Genomic DNA, 21,226 nt, shown 5'->3' on the forward strand with positions numbered 1-21,226 from the left:
GGCCAAAGAGATGTCCAAAAACACTTCAAGTGTTAACGCTTTCATTGCTAATGCCTACGATTTGAAATGTGCCGAAAAGTGTAGAAAAGTAATGGAAGCTGCTGAAGCAAGACGAAGAAGCTTGAAGAAGAAGAAGAAGAAGAAGAGGAAGAGAGATTAAAGGCTGAAGCTGAAGCTGAGAAAAAGAGAAGAGCTGAATTTTTACGATCAAACAGAACAGTCAAGGATGTTCCTGAATTTGAAGTCAAAGTTGATACAGAACCTGTCAAAGTTCCTGAAAAGTGCATGAATTGTGATTCTTTAATCAAACAGAACAATGAGTTGCTGCATAACATAAACAGATTGAAAGAATCCTATGATACAATGAACAGAGAAATCAACAAGTATACTGATTCAAACGGTGAACAAGCTGTTGCAATTACACTGAAGAGAGCTTACACAGGACAGCTTGATAATGTCAATTTTCACATAAAGAAGTGTGCTGAGCTGGAATTAAAGCTGGAAACACAAAGAATCGAAACTGAAAGAGTCAACAAGTTATTAGAAAGTTACTCATGTTCTACTTTTGTTGTTGACAGGATTTATCCGGTTGTGGAGAATTTGAAGACTTTTGAAGAAGTAAAGACTTCAGAAGAAGAGAAATCTGTGATAAAAGACGAAGATAAAGTGAAGATTTCTGGAAAGAAACCAAGTGTGGTCTACAATAGATGTCCGCCCCCGGTCGAAAATGGATATTCACTTCGAAATCCAAATTCCAAAAGAGTCGAAAAGGCAATAAACTTACAATGGGAGTCTGGTCCGTCGGATAATTTGCCAGAAAATATTGATATCATATATACGTCATCCGACACTGATCATGAGTCAAAGTTGATAAAAAGTGTGATCGATCAGGTGTTAGATAAAGATGACATAGAGGAGTCAAAACCGGAGACCAAATCCAAGTCAAAGTCTGAGTCCGATGCGTCAAATTCAACAGTCAAAAAGGACAAACGGGTTTATGATAAAGAGTTTTTGCTATCAAAATCTAATTTGAATGATGAATCATTCAAAGTGGCATATACTTTGAAAGATTCTGACAAATTATATTCTGATGAAGTTTTTCCAATAAGAAGTGTTAAATTTGAAATGATTCAAAAGGTTTTCAAAATTACAGAAATTAATATTTCTGAAATAAAAGATTTAAATCGTAATGGAAAACCTAAACAATACACTTCAAGAGAACAACAAAGAATTAACAAGAAAATGGGTTACAATTGTGGTTACAGTTTCCAAAAGAAACCAAACCATAATCGTAATTTCAAAAAGAAAGGTCTTGGTTTTATTCAACCGAAAAACTATAATAATGAAAAAGTTTATAAACCAAAAATTGTGTTTGTTTCAGGTAAAACATCAGAAGCTGAGAAAGAACAAGCATTCAGAAAGCAGACAAACCGAGAATTCCTTGCCAAGAAGCAAGAAGAGTTGAAGAAGAATGATGTTCCAAAGAAGATTGAAAAGAGAACCTGTTTTCAGTATAAAACTGTTGGTCGTGTTGCTAAGGATTGTCCGAAGACATTCAAACCAAAACAGGAAGTCTCTGGTAAACGGAAAGAGAAAGTCGTCGAGAAAACTGAACTTTCAACCCGAAAGTTTACAGGCTTTGAAAATTCAACTTTTGAAAAAGGAGAATGTTCAAAGAATGTAGTGAAAAGAAAAGAAGATTTGAAAAATCAAAAATGAATTGTGAAGGGTTCAGGTAACAAATCTGGTGATGAATCTGATTCCACAAAATCAGAGGAGCCACGTATTGAGAAAAAGGTTGAAAAATCAGTTCCAACTATGAACGATGAAAATTTTCCACCTTTGCGTGCTGAAAATTTTATAACGAAAGTTGGAAAAGTTGAAATTTCAAATCAATTTTATTCTGATAAGAAGAAATTTGATGTTGAAAAGACTTTCAACGGAAACGTGAAACGTATCTCTGGACAAATGGTCAATGGAAAGGCCAAAAGTGTCAAAGACTTTTATGCTTCTAAAAGACGTGTTTACAAGTCTGTTGAAAGAAAAGATGAAGAAGAAAATGTTGTTACACCCAAGGAAGGTCAGGCTTGGGTGGATATATTTTTCAAAGAGTAAAAACCTGACTTGCCGGAGATCCCAAGTTGGTAATCGCGGATCATGAATCAGCATCTTTCTTAATCTGTGTTTCAGAAGTTTTGCAGGACTTGCCGGAACTCCCAGGTTTGTAAGCGAGGAGTAGGAATCGGCATCTTGAAAATTCAACCAACAGATGGTAATTGGTTAAAAAACAGGTTTGAAATGCTGAATTGTTAAATTCTACCAGTGGTATGTATGATTGTTTTTACAAGTGATCCAGGTTGATACTACAAGTGGTTAAATCAAGGTCATTAAATTGAATTTTAATTAACTATCATTCATAAAATTGGCAAACAATGTGATGATTTGATCTCCTAATTTTTACAAGTGGTAAAATCAACAAAACTTATTTTCCAGAAAAACCATTTAGATTAAAACAAACTTGAGTGTTTTGAAATCATTATGGGGAAAATAGTTTGTTGTGAGGGGGAGTTCTGATTGTTTAAGCCAAACGGATGAAATTTGAGGCAATTCGATATCAGTTGTCATGTTCTGTACAGTTTGTTTTCAATTTCTTTGAATGTTTTTGAATTTTAGGGGGAGTAAGAAATTTTTAGAAAATCCAAAAACATTAGAAAATTCGAAAAAGTCAAAAACATGATAAAACTGAATAATTAGTTTTTGTTGCATAAAAGAGGAAATGATAGTACATCAGTGGATTGTCACAACATGCTAAAAAAATGTAAAGTCAAAAAGTGATAAACAATCTCACTGCGGATGTGTCAGTAGGTTTTTACACATTTAGTAAACTGTAATGAGATGTAAACCAAAATACAAACTTGCTTATTCTGTGGGTTAACAACTTCTTGGATATATAGGTAACCCCTGAAATCTTGTTTGAAAGGTCCCTTATTCTGAGATACTAGGTCTTTATGCTCTGTGATATCTGGGGTATTATCCCGGGACTTCTGCTGTATGGAAATACTGACCTAGTCCCCGGATAATGCTTTCCGCAAATGCTTGAAATATAGCATCGCCCTCAGCAAGCTGATGAAACAATAAAATTGACAGTCGCTGCTGTTGTAATCAAAAGATCCTCTAAAGGGGACACACCAAAAGTCGAAGCCGTCATCTCTTTGCGTATACGGAAGTATCGACCTGAGCTCTCACGGCCCTCGCACATAACCCCTTTACAGATATCATCTGTGGTATACTCACCTGTAAGACTGAATATTGGGATCTGGATACGGGAGTATATTCAAGTGGTGGGACACACGAATACGTCTAAGTAATTAAAACACTAATTGCGTATCTCGAAACAGTTGAACTTTGTGTGAGAATTTAAGTGGACAAACATACTGACAATCTAGGTGAATTGTTTAGAACTTAAAATGAAATCAAGCTTAACGGTGTTGGTGATATGTCTCAAAACTGATATGATCCTCTTGCGCGAACTCACAAAAATATTGTCTGTAAATATGTGTTTCTGCATTTACTTTCTTTCAAAAAAATCCAAAAAGATTTGAGTGTGTTTTAGCATAAATTTTATAAAATTCAAAAAGATTTTCGACAGCTGATGTTGAGAAGCTGATTTTCAAAATTCTAAGTGCTAAACATGAAGAACAGGTTTGGGAGAGAGTGTGAAAATGTTTTGTATCTACAAGTGGTTTTTAGAAGATCAAATCTTTTATAAAATGTCTGACATAGTTTCTAAATTGTTAAAAGATTTAATCTTTAAAGAAACTTATGTGTAGGTAGAGATTGTGCAGGTAAATGTGTGCCAGGTGACGATCCTGAACCAGATGAGAGCCTGATCATGATCTTGGAATGAATCTTGAAGCTGTGAATTCTAGACTACGATCCCAAGCAGATTGAAAGGGGGAGTCTGAAGACACCATGATATTCAACATTTGAGAAAGAGGAGTTTGTTGAAGTTATAGATAGAGAATGCGGATTCTTGCAACGACAAATACTTCAGAGGCAGATCGAAGACTGATAAAGATTGTAGGTTGACAATCGAAGACTCGACACTGAAGACTCCGTCAACATCCGAGGTGGAGTTTGTTGGTGCATCCGTCTGTCGACTACGTCTTGTATCGAGTCTTGTGGTGAATAGGTTAGAACAGGGCACGAAATCCAAGAAACGTGTGTTAGTTAGTGATTTCGCTCATGTGTTAAGCTATGGTTTCGCTCATGTGTCAAAGCAAGATTTCGCTTATATGGTAACAGTGAGGTTTCTCTCATATGTCGTGTACATAAAAGCGAAATCTGTGATCCTATATATAGTGTTGTAAGAGCGAAATCATATATATAGTTGTAGGTGTTCTCTTCCGGCAAGCCACGAAGTGCTGCCGAAGTGTTGTCAGAACGTGTAATCGCTTCAGTAATCAATACAACAACAGTTAAAAGTGAATATTGCTGAAATCGCACCAAGACATTAGTTTCCGCCTCTTGTTTTGGATAGGAATTCTTCTGATCGACTCATTCAGGGCCGAAAACGATCCTATACCTACGTGATATAGGATATCACAGTCGTAATCACTTAAAATTTCCATCCATCTTCTTTGTCTCATGTTTAATTCTTTTTGCCCAAATATGTACCTTAAACCTTATGATCTGTAAAGATAGTAAACTTACTTCCGTACAAATAACGTCTCCAAATCTTAAGGGCAAAAATTATTGCTCCTAATTCTAGGTCATGAGTCGTATAATTCTCCTCGTGCTTTTTCAAATGCCTTGATGCATACGCAATTACCTTTTTGCATTGCATTAGCACACAACCTAATCCTAGTTTAGAAGCATCACAGTAGACTTCAAAATCTTCTGTCCCCTCTGGTAAGGCAAGAATTGGGGCATTTGTTAATCTCTGCTTTAAGATTCTAAAGGCTTCCTCTTGCTTAGGTCCCCATTCAAACTTAACTGTTTTACAGGTTAGCTTAGTTAATGGAACAACTATCTTAGAAAAGTCTTTGATGAAGCGCCTATAGTAGCCAGCTAATCCTAGAAAACTTCTAACTTCGGTAGCTGATTGTGGGACCTTCCAGTTTGTGATTTTTTCTATTTTGGAGGGATCTACGTGAATGCCTTCGTGATTCACCATGTGTCCTAAAAATTGTACATCTTGTAGCCAAAATTCACACTTTGAAAATTTGGCGTAAAGCTTTTCCTTTCTTAACAGGGTTAAGAGTGCATGTAGGTGCTCACAATGTTCGTCCTGACTTTTGGAATAAATAAGTATATCGTCGATAAAGATAATTATAAATTTATCCAGATACGGCTTACAGATCCTATTCATCATATCCATAAATGCTGCAGGAGCATTTGTTAACCCAAAGGGCATGACTGTAAACTCCTAGTGACCATACCTAGTCCTGAAAGCAGTTTTAGGTATGTCTTCTTCTTGTACCTTCAACTGATGGTATCCGGAGCGCAAATCTATCTTAGAAAAGTACCTAGCTCCCTGAATTTGATCGAAAAGATCATCAATCCTAGGTAATGGGTATCGATTCTTAATGGTAACCTTATTCAATTTTCTATAATCGATACACATCCGCATCGACCCATCCTTCTTTTTCACGAACAACACAGGTGCTCCCCAAGGGGATGAACTAGGTTGTATGAATCCTTTACTTAACAATTCATCTAACTGCCTTTTCAGTTCTAACATTTCTGTGGGTGCTAACCGATAAGGTGCCTTAGCTATTGGAGCAGTTCCAGGAATTAGATAAATTCTAAACTCTACTTCCCTATCTGGCGAAAGTCCAGGTAGCTCTTCTGGGAATACATCAGAGTATTCTGATACTACTGGAATTTCTTTAAGTTCCTTACTGTAGGTCCCCTAATCCGTGTGGATCGTAATAGAATCGTCGATCTAACCTAGAGTGCAGAATCCCCTAAATCAGATTTAACAGAAAACGAGTAGAAAAACAGAAATCTCTATAAACCTGATCTTTATTGATTATCTTCAAACGATTACAATCAATTAAGATCTCTAATTCGTCCAAGCCTTTGTCTTTCACGAATTCTCTCCAAAAGTGATTAAGGTTATTAACCTAAACCCTAATTCTAAGCTTTGTTTATATAGGACAAGCTTTGCATATGGGCTAGGTCATGGGCAAGGCGCATTTCGCCTACCATCCCCCATATGTGGGTTTGGTTTAGCCTAATCACTCTTAAATAACTATTACAAAGCTAAACCCGCTAACCGTTTATCGTTTTACTAATTACAAGATATCCAAAGACCAAATCTAAAAGCTGTTGTCACAAATATGCACCAACAAACTCCCCCTTGACAATAGCTCGCAAAGGTAACTTCAGTCTTCAGAATCTCACAGTCTTTTGGTCTTTGGATAGCTTCAGCTTTAACATCTTCTGTCAGTAACAGATGACTCCCCCTAAGCTGATGCATCCAATCACCAAATCTTCAAAACGTTAGCACTTGAGTAAACTCAAGTTCAGCATTTGTACAGCAATCTTCAAACTCTTCAACTTTGTTTGCAATGTAGAAAGGAGGTTCTACCATGCATCCAATCAAACTCTCATCTTTACAGCAACTTCTCAGCAACATACTGCTTCAATCTGTATACTATAAAACAAACATCTCGAGAAACCATAAGAATTTTCAACAAGGTTAAACAAATTATTATTATTCAAGAGATAGTTCAACTGTATCACAGATTAAGCAATTTTCCATTCAGCACCAACATGCAACAAATTTTATACATACACCCTATAACCTGCATGATTTAAAATTTTGAACCCACTTTCTAACACTGTCTCCCCTTATCGGTAACAACTCCTCCAAGAATAATAGTTTTCTGTACGTTAAGAATTTTTAACAGAAAAAAGACACTATTTTTGTATTTTTTATATTTTCTGAAAGCAAATTAACAATAAAAACAATAAACACTCTATTTTTGTGAGAATCGCTGGTAAGAAGATCAAATCAGCATAATTAAACTGTTTCACACCATTAGATAATTCTTTATGTAATTTTCGTGAAAAGTAGTTCAAGACGATTACCAGTATGTTTTTCCACTTAAACAAAATGCATGAATATTTCAAGTACCATTACCGTATGATACGTTAAGGTAATATTATTACTTATATACTAGCATGTCCCACTTCAGGATGTACCCCCGCAATCAAGGTATGCACAAAAATTCATCGTAGTAGGTGAGTATACTGAATTCATCCGTTTTGTTTTTCAACATTTAGATAACTGGTGATCAGGTCAGTACTTCCATACAGCAAAGAGACCAAAATATCTAACAAGGGCTAAGACAAATACCAATTTTTGGTACGAATTATGCATTTTGCACTTTTTGAATGACTCTCTAGGAGAGCTTCTTCATTTTCAGGGTTTTGGCATTTTTAGCTCTTTTAAGATATCCTAGTTGTGCCTAGGTCAGCATGTATCTGGATGCAACAGAAGGACAACCCTGATATCCCCGGATGAAATAACAGTATAAAGACCCAAAACCTCATATTTTGGCAATCTATCAACGCAAGATTTAAGGTCATTAAACCATACACCACTGATGTGTTCCCCACTCATACTCAGTGCATTTAGGTTTATATCACATTGGTAAGTTGATTATTCCATGCTTTTTGCGTACTGGTACATCATATGATGAAGCTGCTATCACACTTAAGCAATTTAATTCAGTTTGAGTGTGACAGTCTAACTTGCTGATGTACTATCATTTCTTCTTTTTCACACAGTGATAACTCATTTTTTATTTTTTATATATTTTTTTATGTATTTGATTTTTCAATGTTTTTGTATTTTTAATTTTTAAGAAAGCAGTAAACTATTTACAAAATTCTTAGGAAAAACCAGTTATTCAGGATTCCCCATCCCGTTGATTTCGACTAAATGATCAAAGCGAGCTCTATCAAAAGCTTTAGTGTAAAGATCAGCAAGGTTATCAAGTGTGTGGACTCGGTGTAGTTCAATTAGTCTCTTTTCAGCACAATCCCGTATAAAGTGATAACGTATGTCAATATGTTTAGTTCTACTGTGCTTTACGGGATTGTTTGTGATTGAGATAGTGGCGTTATTATCTATCATAATAGGATTACGAGTGAAATCCAAACCGTAATCGCGCATCTGCTGTTGAATCCAGAGAACCTGAGAGCAGCAGCTACCCGCAGCAATATATTCAGCTTCACACATAGAGGTAGACACACAAGATTGCTTCTTGCATTGCCAAGACACAATCCTGCCTCCTAAGAACTGACAACCACCTGTTGTAGACTTTCTGTTTGACTTGCATCCTCCAAAGTCTGAGTCAATGTAAGCAACGAAATTCAGATCACTATCAGCCGGATACCACAACCCAAGTTAGGGTTTCCCCTTCAAGTAACGAAGAATACGCTTCACTGCTTTCATGTGTGACTCTTTCAAATTAGCCTGATATCTGGCACACAGACATACGGAAAACATGATGTCAGGTCTTGAAGCAGTCAAGTACATTAGAGAACCAATCATCGCCCTGTATTGAGTTGGATCAACATCTTCAGTGCTTTCATGATCTAGGCCAAGATTGTGATTTTCGCAAATGGGTGTGTTGAAAGTAGCGCAATCCTCCATTTTGAATCGAGACAAAATGTCATACGCATACTTTGTTTGATGGATAAACATCCCATCCTCCTTCTGATCAACCTGTAATCCCAGAAAGTAAGACAACTCACCCATAGCGCTCATTTCGAACTTGCTCTTCATCACCTGCTCAAACTCTTTACGCATGTTTTCATCTAATGACCCAAAGATGATGTCATCCACGTATACCTATACCAGCAGAAAATCTTCCTTCTTCCTCTTAATGAACAGTGTACTGTCAATCTGACCTCTTTCAAACCCATTCTTGATCAGATGTGTAGACAGTGTCTCGTACCACGCCCTGGGAGCATGATGTAATCCATACAAAGCCTGATCAAGTTTGTAAACTTGATTTGGATAGTCTGAATCAATGAACCCATCTGGTTGTGAGACATACACCACTTCTTGGACTTTGCCGTAAAGAAATGCATTCTTCACGTCTAGTTGATAAAATTTGAAGCCCTTGAATGAAGGAAAGCCAGAAATAAACGAATTACTTCTAACCTTGCCACTGGTGCAAACACTTCATTGTAATCAATCCCTTCTTGCTGATTGAAACCTTTGACCACCAATCGAGCCTTGTTGCGTGTTACAATTCCTCTTTCATCCTTCTTGCACCTAAATACCTATTTAGTGCCAATCTCTCTTTCACCTTTAGGAAGGTCAACTAACTCCCAAACCTTCAACTTTGCAAACTGGGCCAATTCCTCTTGCATAGCTTCGACCCATGAATTGTCTTTTACAGCCATATGAATGTTCTTTGGCTCCTCTTGGGAAATAAAGCAACTATACAAGCACTCATTCACAATCCCAGTCTTCTCAATCGAAACAAATAACCCAGAATTTGTTGCTATGCTTCTTCTAGTCTAAACACCTGTAGTAGGATCTCCAAGTATCATGGCAACTGGATGATCTCTATTTGCTTGTGTAGTAGCAACGTCATCAACTTCTAGATTATCACCCAGGTTTGATCCAACCTCCCCCTGAATATTCTGATTTGCAAACGGATTAATGAAATCCTCCTCCTGAATAGGTTCAGGGTCACTATCGCTTGAATCAGGATCAGCAGCACCTTGGGAAGTTTTCGGAGCATCTGTCACATCAACATTCGATCTAGGCATGAACTCGCCTTCATCGTCTTCACTGATCACTGTTTAAAGCAATTGAGAATCATTTGCATTAGAACACTCAGGAATATTAAATGATTTAAAAACACTTTCATAATCATATAACATAGCAGGACCATTCGTTGATTGTTGAGGTTTGTAGGTACTAATTTCTACATTAAAAACAACCTCAATTTTACCAGTTTTTAGATTGAAAACCCTTTTATTCGGTGTGCCAGGCACGTAACCTAGAAAGTAGCCTTCGTCAGCCACCTCACCGAATTTTTGTTTATCTTTGTTGCGCACAATGGTGCAGGGTAATCCAAATGGTTCAAAGCCTGTTAAGTTCGGTTTTTCGTTAAACATTAATTCATGACATGTTTTGTTAAAACGTTTAACGGTTAAAACTTTGTTTAGGATGTAGCAAGCTGTATTCACAGCTTCTCCCCAGATAAGAACTGGTAGCTTTGAATCTGAAAGCATCGTCCTAGCGGCTTCAATCAACGTCTTGTTTTTCCTCTCAGCGACTCCATTCTGTTGAGGAGTATAAGGAGCAGAATATTTATGTTCAATTCCCTTTCGAAGACAGTAGAGATCCAGAATCCAATTCTTGAACTCCGTGTCATTATCACTCCTTATCCTCTTGATCCTTGTATCATGGACGTTTTCCAGTTTTGTAAAAAGATCTATCAGCATCTCCGTTATCTCATCTTTTGTACCTAAAAAGAAAACCCATGAATAACGTGAGTAATCATCAGTGACAACAAGACAGTAGTACTTTCCACCTATGCTCTTTACGTTCACTGGACCGAATAAATCCATGTGAAGTAATTCAAAAGGGGCATTAATGGAATTTAATGTTTTAGACTTATGAGGTTTCTTGTGTTGTTTTCCCTTTTGATATGGAAGACATTTATCTTGCACTGAAACCTCTGCATCGGAACCCCTTTCACTAGCTCATTTTTAATAATGTAATTCATTTTGCGGTAGTGAATATAGGCCATGCGTCTGTGCCACAACATTGATTCAGCTTCAGATGCTTTTGATAGCAAACACGCCACCGCAGCAGTCGGATCCTTAGCACCCATGTCCATGACATAAGTGTCATTTTTCCTTGGTGCACGCATTACTATCCAATCGTCCGGTATCACCAAACCCGGTTTCAACACCAAAGCCCCAGACTTTGTAAAATGGACCGAGTGACCCTCGTCACAGACTTGTGACACGCTTATTAGATTGTGTTTAAGCTGCTCAACATAGTTCACTTTTTCCAAAGTGATCTTCCCATTCGTCACTTTTCCTTGTCCAGTAATCCTACCACCTTTAGCACCAACAAAGTTTACATGTCCACCATCATATTCTTCAAATTCAGAAAACAACCTCGCATCCCCCGTCATGTGCCTAGAGCAGCCACTATCAACATACCATAAGTTGATAATCCTCCTTAGTAGCTCTTGCACACACCAACTAAAAGATTAGTTAGATTGGGGGACCCAAGCCTTAATGGTCTTGGGTCGTCCAGATTCATCAACTACAGAAACATCCAACCAATATCCATCACTCCTTACTGGAGTCTTGGATCTTGGACCTGTTGATGGAAATGGGGTTTGATTTCCACTAGGACTATGGTCCTGAGGGTTCCTATATGTGTTTGGACTATGTGACCTTTGGAAATTTTGACTTTGAAACCTTGAGTTTTGATTCCAAGAAGATTGATTGTTGTAATTTCTAAAGCCATTGTTATAAAAAGTTCGACCACCATTATTTTGGTATCGATTTTGATATTGACCTTGACTTCTGAAATTATTTGAATTATGATTGTTTATTCTTGGTGAACTACTTCTAGATCTCTCATATCTGCCTGATGTAGATTGAGGCTGAAATCTTGGTTGATTTCTTTAAAAACGAGGAACTTGTGGAGTTCCTTTTTCAGCCTTATCTACACCAACAGCAACACCCTCTAGTTGCTTAGGAGCAGATTTCTTTGGAGAATTGGCCTCTCTCTCCTTTTTATCACCACTTGTCTCTGGTGACTTCCCTCTCTTTTTCTCACTTACTTGTGCTTCAATCTTTTTGTTAGGACAGCAGCTAGCTACATGTCCCTTTGTGTGACACTTGAAGCACGATCTCCTTTTCGAAGACTCCTCAACAGAAGTCTTTGAACTAGATCCTGTATTTGATGATGATGCCTTGGAAGGATTTTGTTCAGTTTGCTTAGTTTCAGATCCTTCTTTGTTTTTGTTTTTAGCAAACTCTACATTTGATTCATTTTCAGTGACAGCTGTTTCGTTTTTCATGTCACTTCCTTGAACAAAAGTAACCTTTTAACAAAAGTTGGATTTTTATTCTTAGGATGTGAATTTTTCCTTTTCAAAACAGGTTCCCTGTTATTTTCCTTCTTCACACTAGCATCATCGCTTTCAGACACATCACCTTGACTTGATGTGGAAGTACTTGGTGATGTTGACACAAAGTATGTGAGCTCGTCTTCATCAGGCAAGAAAGAATAGTCATGACTAATAGGAGGTGGAACTTCATTGAAACCATGGAAGCCCACACTTGTTTTGTCATTTCTTTTCTTCAAGCCACCCATCATATGTATCATTACAAAAGCAGAATCTCTGAATTGACTCAATTTCTTTTCAAGTTCAACAATTTTGAGTTGTGCATCTGACAATTCTTTGCATTTTTCAGAAATCTCTTTTGTTTTCTCACTCATCATATCATGAGCTAAGTCTATCACTTGAAGATTGTCATTTAGTTTGCAAGTTAAAACTTCAATTTCACCTTCATAACCCTTTATCTTCTTCAAATATAACGACTCGTTTCTTTTAGCAAAAAAGTTTAATTCTTTTATGTTAGACATCTCGTTTACCAGACTTTGGTTTTGTGTTGACAACCTGTCAACCTCACCCTGTAATTCACAACATTTAAAACAAACTGAAGTAGCAGAGTTACTTACCTCTCCCGTGGATTTGTCTGAGTTAGCCATGAGAGCAGCAAGTTGAGCTTCCATTCTTTTGTATTTTGCATCTTTCTCGTCAGCTTCCATTTCATGGTCAGAGTTTGGCTTTTCCTTTTCAGCTTCAGTTGTCTGATCAGCCTTATGTACCTCAGCTTCGTTTTCTTTCTCAACTTCAACATTCACGTTAGCTTCAGCAATATCAACGGGTACAATCTCTGCCATGAATGCTTGAGTGATATTCTCATTATCTTCTAAATGAACACTCCATTCATACGAACCCTCTCGTGCAGTAGAGATTAAAGCTGTCGAGTTAGAGTTATTTGATGCATTCCTATTGTTTGAATTCTGACTCGAAGTCTCTTGCTTTTGTTTTTGACATTCCCTAGCAAAATGTCCATAACTTTGACAGTTAAAGCACCTCACTTTGGTCTTGTCAAAACCAACGCTTTTCCCTACAAACTTCCTTCCAATTCTGTTCATGAACCGCTTGACTCTTCTAGAAATCATGGCCATTTGCCCTTGCAAATCCATCTCTTCTAGATCATCAGGGTCAATCTGAGCATAATCTTCATCTAAAGTGGCAGGATCAGATATCTGCCCCTGAATGTAGTTCTCATAAGAAGCAACAAATGAAGCAAGTAGAGCAAGATGTTCTTCTGCAGACTTCACACTCATAGGCATCGACTTTGCACTACTACTCTGATTCGAAGCTGATGTTCTCTTGGCTCCAGTTGATCCTCCTGAAGCAGCTACAAAACACACATCACCATCCTCATTTACTGTGACCTGCTCATTCTCACACGATAGAAATGCAGTAGCAGAGTCGCTAGAAGCGTTGTGAGATGAAGAAGATGTAAACCTATTGTAAATCCCTGGATCTTGAACCTGATCATATCCAGTTTCTTTCTTCTTCATATTGAGCTCATAAGCTCTTAGCTTTCCAACTACTTCTTCCAGCTCCTTGGTCTCATAATCTGCTTCTCCCTTGATCATGAGAGTGTAGATATCCCATTTAGTAGGTAAAGCATCGAGCAGCTTGTCATTTTTCTCTATGTTAGTATAGCAATCTATATCATAATTATCCATTTCTGAAATCAGATGGTAGTATCGAGTGATGATGTCCTCTAGTGACTCATTTTTCATATACTTGAATACAGCAAACTGCGTCTTCAGTAGATCAACTTTGTGCTTCTTGACATCCGGATCTCCCTCATATCTCTTCTCTAATGCATCCCACATTTCCTTTGAAGTAGTGTACTTCTTAAAGGTATGTTTGATGCCATCAGGTAAGGACATTTTTATTGCAACCAAGGCTCTCTTTTCAGCCTCATACATCTTGTTATCAGCTTCTTGCATGTTCACATAGGATGTGACATGTGGTCTGCCCCAATCTGACAGCTTCTGGGCCTTAAAAGTGTGGAAATGCAGCTTTGGAAGGAAGTTGATGGATTTGGAAGTGCATGTACCAAAGATGAAGAAACAAAGAAAGAAATCCAGCTTCTACTGTAGCTTACGGTGGGTACCGTAAGCTACGGTAGCCCCCAGCATCATATTTCCCCACCGTAACACAGTAGTGAATTACCGTAGGAGCTTGAAAGCTATCGTAAGCTACGGTAGCCACCGTATCTTACGGTAGGCTCTGAGCCAGATTGTAACTCCCTTCTTAATTAGGCCATTAATGAGACTCTTGATCATTCCTATCATTGTTTTCGGTTTTGGAGCAGCTGGTGGGCGAATTTGGCTTGTGTTCTTGTGTTCTTGAAGATTCCAAACAATTGTTTTATGTTTTTGATTTCCATGAACATTAAACTTGATGTTATGATGATTCACCGAGCTATGAGAGGCTAGACTTGTTGGTGATCATCCTAGATGTAAGGTTCATTTTTGATACTATGTTTATGCCTGAATTTCTAGAATAATAACTTGCAATGTTTGTTTAGTTGTTATGGTATTTGGATGTTTGTTAGTAAAGTATTGATTTGTGTTTGATTATAGTCTAAATCATACGTTCTTGGTGCCGTTGGCAATCGAGATATCATGGGAGGGATTAGGATTGGATATTAGTCAATTTGTCATCGGGTAACAACCTCGCGTTACAATAATATGAGTACTTAGTTCCCTTTTATCACAAACAAGTAACCAAACACGAGCCATGTCTTTGTGATTCTTTCTAGTTGGGCATAAACATAAGTGTGACAACCCGAACCTTTGAAGTTAGTAACGTTTAATCTTATGGCCTTAACTCCTCGTTATTTCCTTTTTAAGGTTTTACATGTTCCGTGCTTAGATGATTCCGTTAACCGAGTAGGATAAACAAGTATGCTAGTGTATTGGGCTGTGATAGTATTGGGCCGCACCCCACACCCGTGTAGCCAATAAAATATTAACTAGATTAAAACAATATTACTATATGATTCTGGCAGCCCAATTATGTGGGCTTGAGCCCACTTCGGCCAAGGAAGGAACCGCCCAACTTGTAGTATATTTATGAACATGTAATATCAAAAGGTTTATCACAAGAACTCACAAACAAACCCTACTTATTCCTTGATTTCGTGCGGCTGTGGATCCCTTTTCCCCTTCGAAGCAATCTGCTAATATTGGTTAGTGTGATATCGTTATGTTTTGAATTAAATTCGTGTGTCATGCATGTCTAGTGTGCCAATACATGCTTGTAATGATTGCTTAGGTTCGTTCTTGAGGATGTGTGTGTAGATTAGAAATATAATCATAGGGATGGTTATAAATTCACACGCATGATGACTTATAGGTAGTCATGTAAAAACAATAACGGAGCCCGATGATTGTTCGTAATATACTAACACAGAATGATTATGTTGTTGATTTAGTTTGGATATTTATTGTGATTATGAATTAAATTAAGAATGGGTGTTGGCTTAGTGGATCTTTGGGTCCAATCATATAATGACACTTAGTACATGATTCAAAGATTTCATTAAAAATTGATGTAGGAACATGTGATGATTAGCAGAGTTAGCAGCAAGAATATATGCATGAACTCTTGACTTTGGCACAATAGGATAACACTTTATGTTGTCAGCCATCATGTCAAGGTTGCATAAGAATTGTGGACATGTGACTATTAATAATTTAATATGTGTACAACTAATTGTTAATGAAGATGTATGTGTATTATAAAATTGTCGGCCACTATGCATTGAATTAAACAAATGAGACTTATGGTAAATTACATATATATTTTTGGCTAGAATATTGTGAACCGACCCACCCCAATAATCGGTCCAATAGAATAGAAGTTAGTGGTTGAAAAAGGTTTGGTAACCTTGAATATGCAAGTGGCGGCTCATGTGTGCTGATATTGTTAATAATGAGTGTTGTCATGGGGGTCCAATGAGATTTAGGTTAAAGATACAATTGGCGGCCATGTGACATCTTGATGAGTGAGTAGAGTGGCCATGTGTTGATTGTTTAGTCGACCAAGCAAGGGTCCAATGGGGGGCGGTTTGTGTGTTGATAATTGTGATTAATATATTAACTTGTTGAATGATTTTGTACCATTGGCTACTATAAATTCATATTAGGGGCTTACTGAAAGAATGGTTTATGTGTGTATGAATGATAATTCATTAGGTTAGTATGTTAATAATAGTGAATTGATAGTATGGATATATGGGCTTGTGTGTTATCAATGTGTGAGTAGCCTGTAATGATCATCAACATCACGTGCGGAGTGGACTGGGCTGGCACATTCGTGGGCTGTTGCAACACTTAAGATAGTGCACAGTTTATGTTTTGGCTGAGATAAAAACGGTCACATGTATAATTATAACAGAAACATCCCGGGCCCAGTTGCACAACCACGTTTGGGGCCAGGATATGTTTGTTATCGGGTAGGATGTTTGGGGCCAAATTTAAAGTCTAGTGGGCCGCATAATTATTTGGGTTATGCAGTTAGTTGTTGAGGGTTAGTATGGGGCCAAGCACATTAGGGGTTATACGTATTAGTCGTTTGTGTGTGATTGTGACTAAGTTAACTGTTTGATTTGAGATGCGACATGGTTAATTAGAACTTGGTTGTGTTTTGGGTAACGGGCTTTGGACAAGTATTTGGTGGGGCCGCACCGAGCCTAAGGGGAATATTTATCTGCACATTATTAACTTGTTTAATTGGCATGTTCTTGTGTTGTGGAATTATGTGCTAAAAGTCTTGTAAATATAACACTACGGAATGAATTCTCTTATGAACCGAGTTCATGCTAAGTGATTATTTGGTGACATTGAGTTGATGGGTTAACTATTATGGCATGAATTACACGTGTGTGCTAAATGTAAATTCATGGTATACTATGTGAATAAGAGATGCATGAACTATTTGTACGTGTAATATGTGGATTATGTGCACCTGAAACTGATTGCGTCGGTAACTGTGATAGGACGTGTGTACCCAATTGATAAACAAGTAATTAATTCTACCGAGCAAACCAAAGGTGAGTTCATCTCTCTTGAGCATGCGTCCCGGTGGTTGGGACAGTCAGTGGGTATTCCTGGGAGGGACAAGTCTTTTGGGTTAAAACGGGAATGTTGGATAATATACTCTTCCTATCAACTTTCAAGTCCCTCCGTGTTGTTTGGTTACCAGGATGGTAACATGGTATTAGTTAGTAGCGCTACTTAGGTTTGGCAACCTCACCCCGTATCTGGGAGAACGGGTGTTGAACTAATGACCTAGTCATGACCAATGCTTTGATAGGAGCATTGGAGAAAGGGCAAAATAATCAGAAGCCGTCTTGTATTCGGGTTATTATCAACATTGTTTTTCAACATTACTTTCGGAATTAACTTCAATGGATTAACTAAACACTTGGTAACTAACGTTTTCGTAAAACTATGAACTCACCAGCGTTGTCTGATACACTTGCTGCATGCTCGCAGGTCGTTAGGTATCTTGGATTTGGGAAACTTGCTGTCTGGAGTAGCTGGAGTAGTCATGGGTCGACTGGGAGGATTTATGTGAATGATTTCATGAAACTATACTTTGGTTTTGAAACAGTTTAACTTGGTTTACTATTTGCTTCCGCTGAACTTATTGGTTTTCGTTTAAACTTATTGAAGATGTTTTTATGTGTAATGAGATTTTTAATTATAACTTGTATGGGTTCAATGTAATTGGTGGCTCGTTATTGGTACGTCACACGCCTATCAGGGACACTCCCTATGTGGTAATTTGGGGGTGTGACAGTTTGGTATCAGAGCCATTGGTTATAGTGAACTTGGTTTTAAAACGTTTTCATAAAACCAGTCTATAACCGAACAGTACCGAAATCGACCATGACACTCAGCTCCAGACTGCAAGGTTCGTTTCTCATTTACGATTGCATAGTATATCTAGTGTACACTTATGTATGACATTGCACGTGAATGCACACTTGGCACAACAGCATGAGCCCTTATATTACCCACCTTTCGCTATCGTGATTCTTGGCTATATAAAACTTATGTTATATTACCAACCCCTGTAATTTGAACTGTTAGTGTGACACAACCCTTTGACTATTGTGATTCTTGATCCTGTAAAACCTTTTGTTGCTATTTGAATGTGGGGAACCTTTTAGCGCAAGTTAAGAGGCACTGAGATAAGCATGCAAATCGCCTTATTATTATGGGTGCACACATAATAATAACGCGAGGTGCATGCAAGTCCCAGTGAGGCTTAACGAGCGTGGGAAGGGTTCTGCCCTATTGTGTGTAAACATAGTAGATTGTAGGTTTCAACGTGATGCTCGATTTTTTTTACCTCATTTCGACCCTTAAGATTGTTCCCTTCTCTTGCATAGAACCATGAGTGGACGTGGAGGAGGCCGAGGTGGTGGACGTGGTCACATTGCTATGACCCAGGCCGAATTAACCGACTTGATCAACACTCGTGTAGCTGAAGCCCTAGCGGCTTATCAGGCTGGTACGATATGTGCCAATTACTTTCTATTCTTGTGTCGTATACTCGAATCTTACCTGTGCGTCTTACTTCCTTCGTTTTAGGTCAACCTGCGAATCAGAACCACCCACCTGCTTGTACGTACAAGATGTTCATGGACTGTAAGCCACAGACCTTCAGTGGGACTGAAGGGGCTGTGGGACTCTTACGTTGGTTCGAGAAGGCTGAATCGGTATTTGCTATGTGCAACTGTCCCGTGGGGGACCGTGTGAAGTATGCTACAGGCACTTTGGAGGATGGTGCCTTAACCTGGTGGAATGCCCAAGTGCAAATGCTGGGTATTGAGATGGCGAATGCAACTACCTGGGATGATTTCAAGGAGTTGATGCGAGAGGAGTATTGTCCTCGTGATGAGATTCAGAAACTAGAGAACGAGTTCTACAATCTGAAAATGGAGGGATCTGAGATTGAAGCATACACTAGGAGGTCTAATGATTTAGCAACCTTGTGCCCTAACATGTCTCGACCCCCATCTAGGCGAATTGAGTTGTATCTCAAGGGTTTAGCACCAGCTGTTAAGGGGTACGTTACTGCTGCAAACTTAGACAATCTGCCCCGTATCGTGCGTCTAGCACATAAGATTACCGACCAAGAGGTCGAACGTGGCAGCTTGCCGCCACGTGTTTCTGCTACTACCTCGACTGCTACAGCTACCACACCTGCTAGTGATCACAAGCGAAAATGGAACGATACTGACAAAACAACCAGTGCCAGCCAATCTCAAAAAAAGGGCAGACAACAACACCCACCGTAGTTTCAGCCAGACATCCTCTGTGAACCAGAATCAGAGCAACAATTCAAATCAGGGTTCTTACGCGGGAAAGTTACCAAAGTGTGATAAGTGTATGTTTCACCATCGCGGACCGTGCACCCGAGTATGTCATAGGTGCAACAAGGTGGGCCATATGGCCAAAGATTGTAGGGTATGGCTCCCAAAGCCGCCGCAGCAGCAGCCACAGCAGCAGGAGAGGCAGCAGCCCCAACAGAATCGGGGAAATCAAAAGGGGTGCTTTCAGTGTGGTGATGAGGGTCATTTTAAGAGGGATTGCCCTCAGCTTAATCAGAATGCTGGCAGCAACAACAATACTGGGAGCGGCAACAATGGGAACAATGGTGGGAACGGAGCACGTGGAGGAGTATATACTATTGGCGCTGGGGGAGACTCGCAGTGAAGGCAATGTTGAGACCGGTACGTCTTCTTTGAATGATCTTTTTCTGCTTCTGTTTTATTTGACTCTTGTTTCGATTGGAGTTATGTGCCTTAGGGTTCAGTCGTCAATTAGGACTGAATCCCACTTTTCTTGTAAATACGCATGTCGTAGAATTAACTGATAGCAAATCGATAGAAGCTTCACATGTTCCTTTGGTTGTAAACTCGATCTCGTGGGTCAAGTGTTCGACATTGACCTACTTCCTTATATTCTTGTAAGTTTTGACGTAGTCGTTATGCAAATCCCGATTTCCTTCTGGGGTACGGCAATCCCTTGGATTCGCTGGATACTATCACAGCTTCATCATAGGATTTTCGAAGGTTTCGCAACTTCAACCTCCTTAGCATAGCGGGGAGCTGTGAATTCCTGAGAAATAAAATCGGGGAAACGTCTTTTCAGCTTTTGAAACCCAACCCTACAACACGCGGAGCATCACTTCTATCCGAGAGTACCGATGATACAGCAATATACCATGATGGCTTAATTCAGAGTCCCAGTTACACACGTTTGTCGTTTTGCAACACTAATCTTTACCCACCAAACTCTGCTTCAGATGAATGATACGCTCGCGCGACCGCAATGTAACGAACCTCCCTGTTGTGCCATGCCGCCATGCACCACCATTGGAAATCATTGCTAGACAACAAATTTGATGGCCAAATCCTTCGGATGTTTAATGGACCCCTGTTTCGCTCGATTCCTCGTACGAACCTCATTAATTCCCTGTTTCTTTTATTGACAACTGATATAACGAAACGCTAACAACCATACCATGATTTCCACCGATCAATTTTCGGGACGAAAATTCTTTCAAGTTGGGGATGATGTGACACCCCGCGAAAACGCTTAACAAAACTAGCTTCCTCAGTGACCGTTTGCTAAATTTCGGGACGAAATTTCTTTCAAGTTGGGGATGATGTGACAACCCGAACCTTTGAAGTTAGTAACGTTTAATCTTATGGCCTTAACTCCTCGTTATTTCCTTTTTAAGGTTTTACATGTTCCGTGCTTAGATGATTCCGTTAACCGAGTAGGATAAACAAGTATGCTAGTGTATTGGGCTGTGATAGTATTGGGCCGCACCCCACACCCGTGTAGCCAATAAAATATTAACTAGATTAAAACAATATTACTATATGATTCTGGCAGCCCAATTATGTGGGCTTGAGCCCACTTCGGCCAAGGAAGGAACCGCCCAACTTGTAGTATATTTATGAACATGTAATATCAAAAGGTTTATCACAAGAACTCACAAACAAACCCTACTTATTCCTTGATTTCGTGCGGCTG

Source organism: Helianthus annuus, chromosome 4, assembly GCF_002127325.2.
Source record: "Helianthus annuus cultivar XRQ/B chromosome 4, HanXRQr2.0-SUNRISE, whole genome shotgun sequence".
NCBI classification, from domain to species: domain Eukaryota; kingdom Viridiplantae; phylum Streptophyta; class Magnoliopsida; order Asterales; family Asteraceae; genus Helianthus; species Helianthus annuus.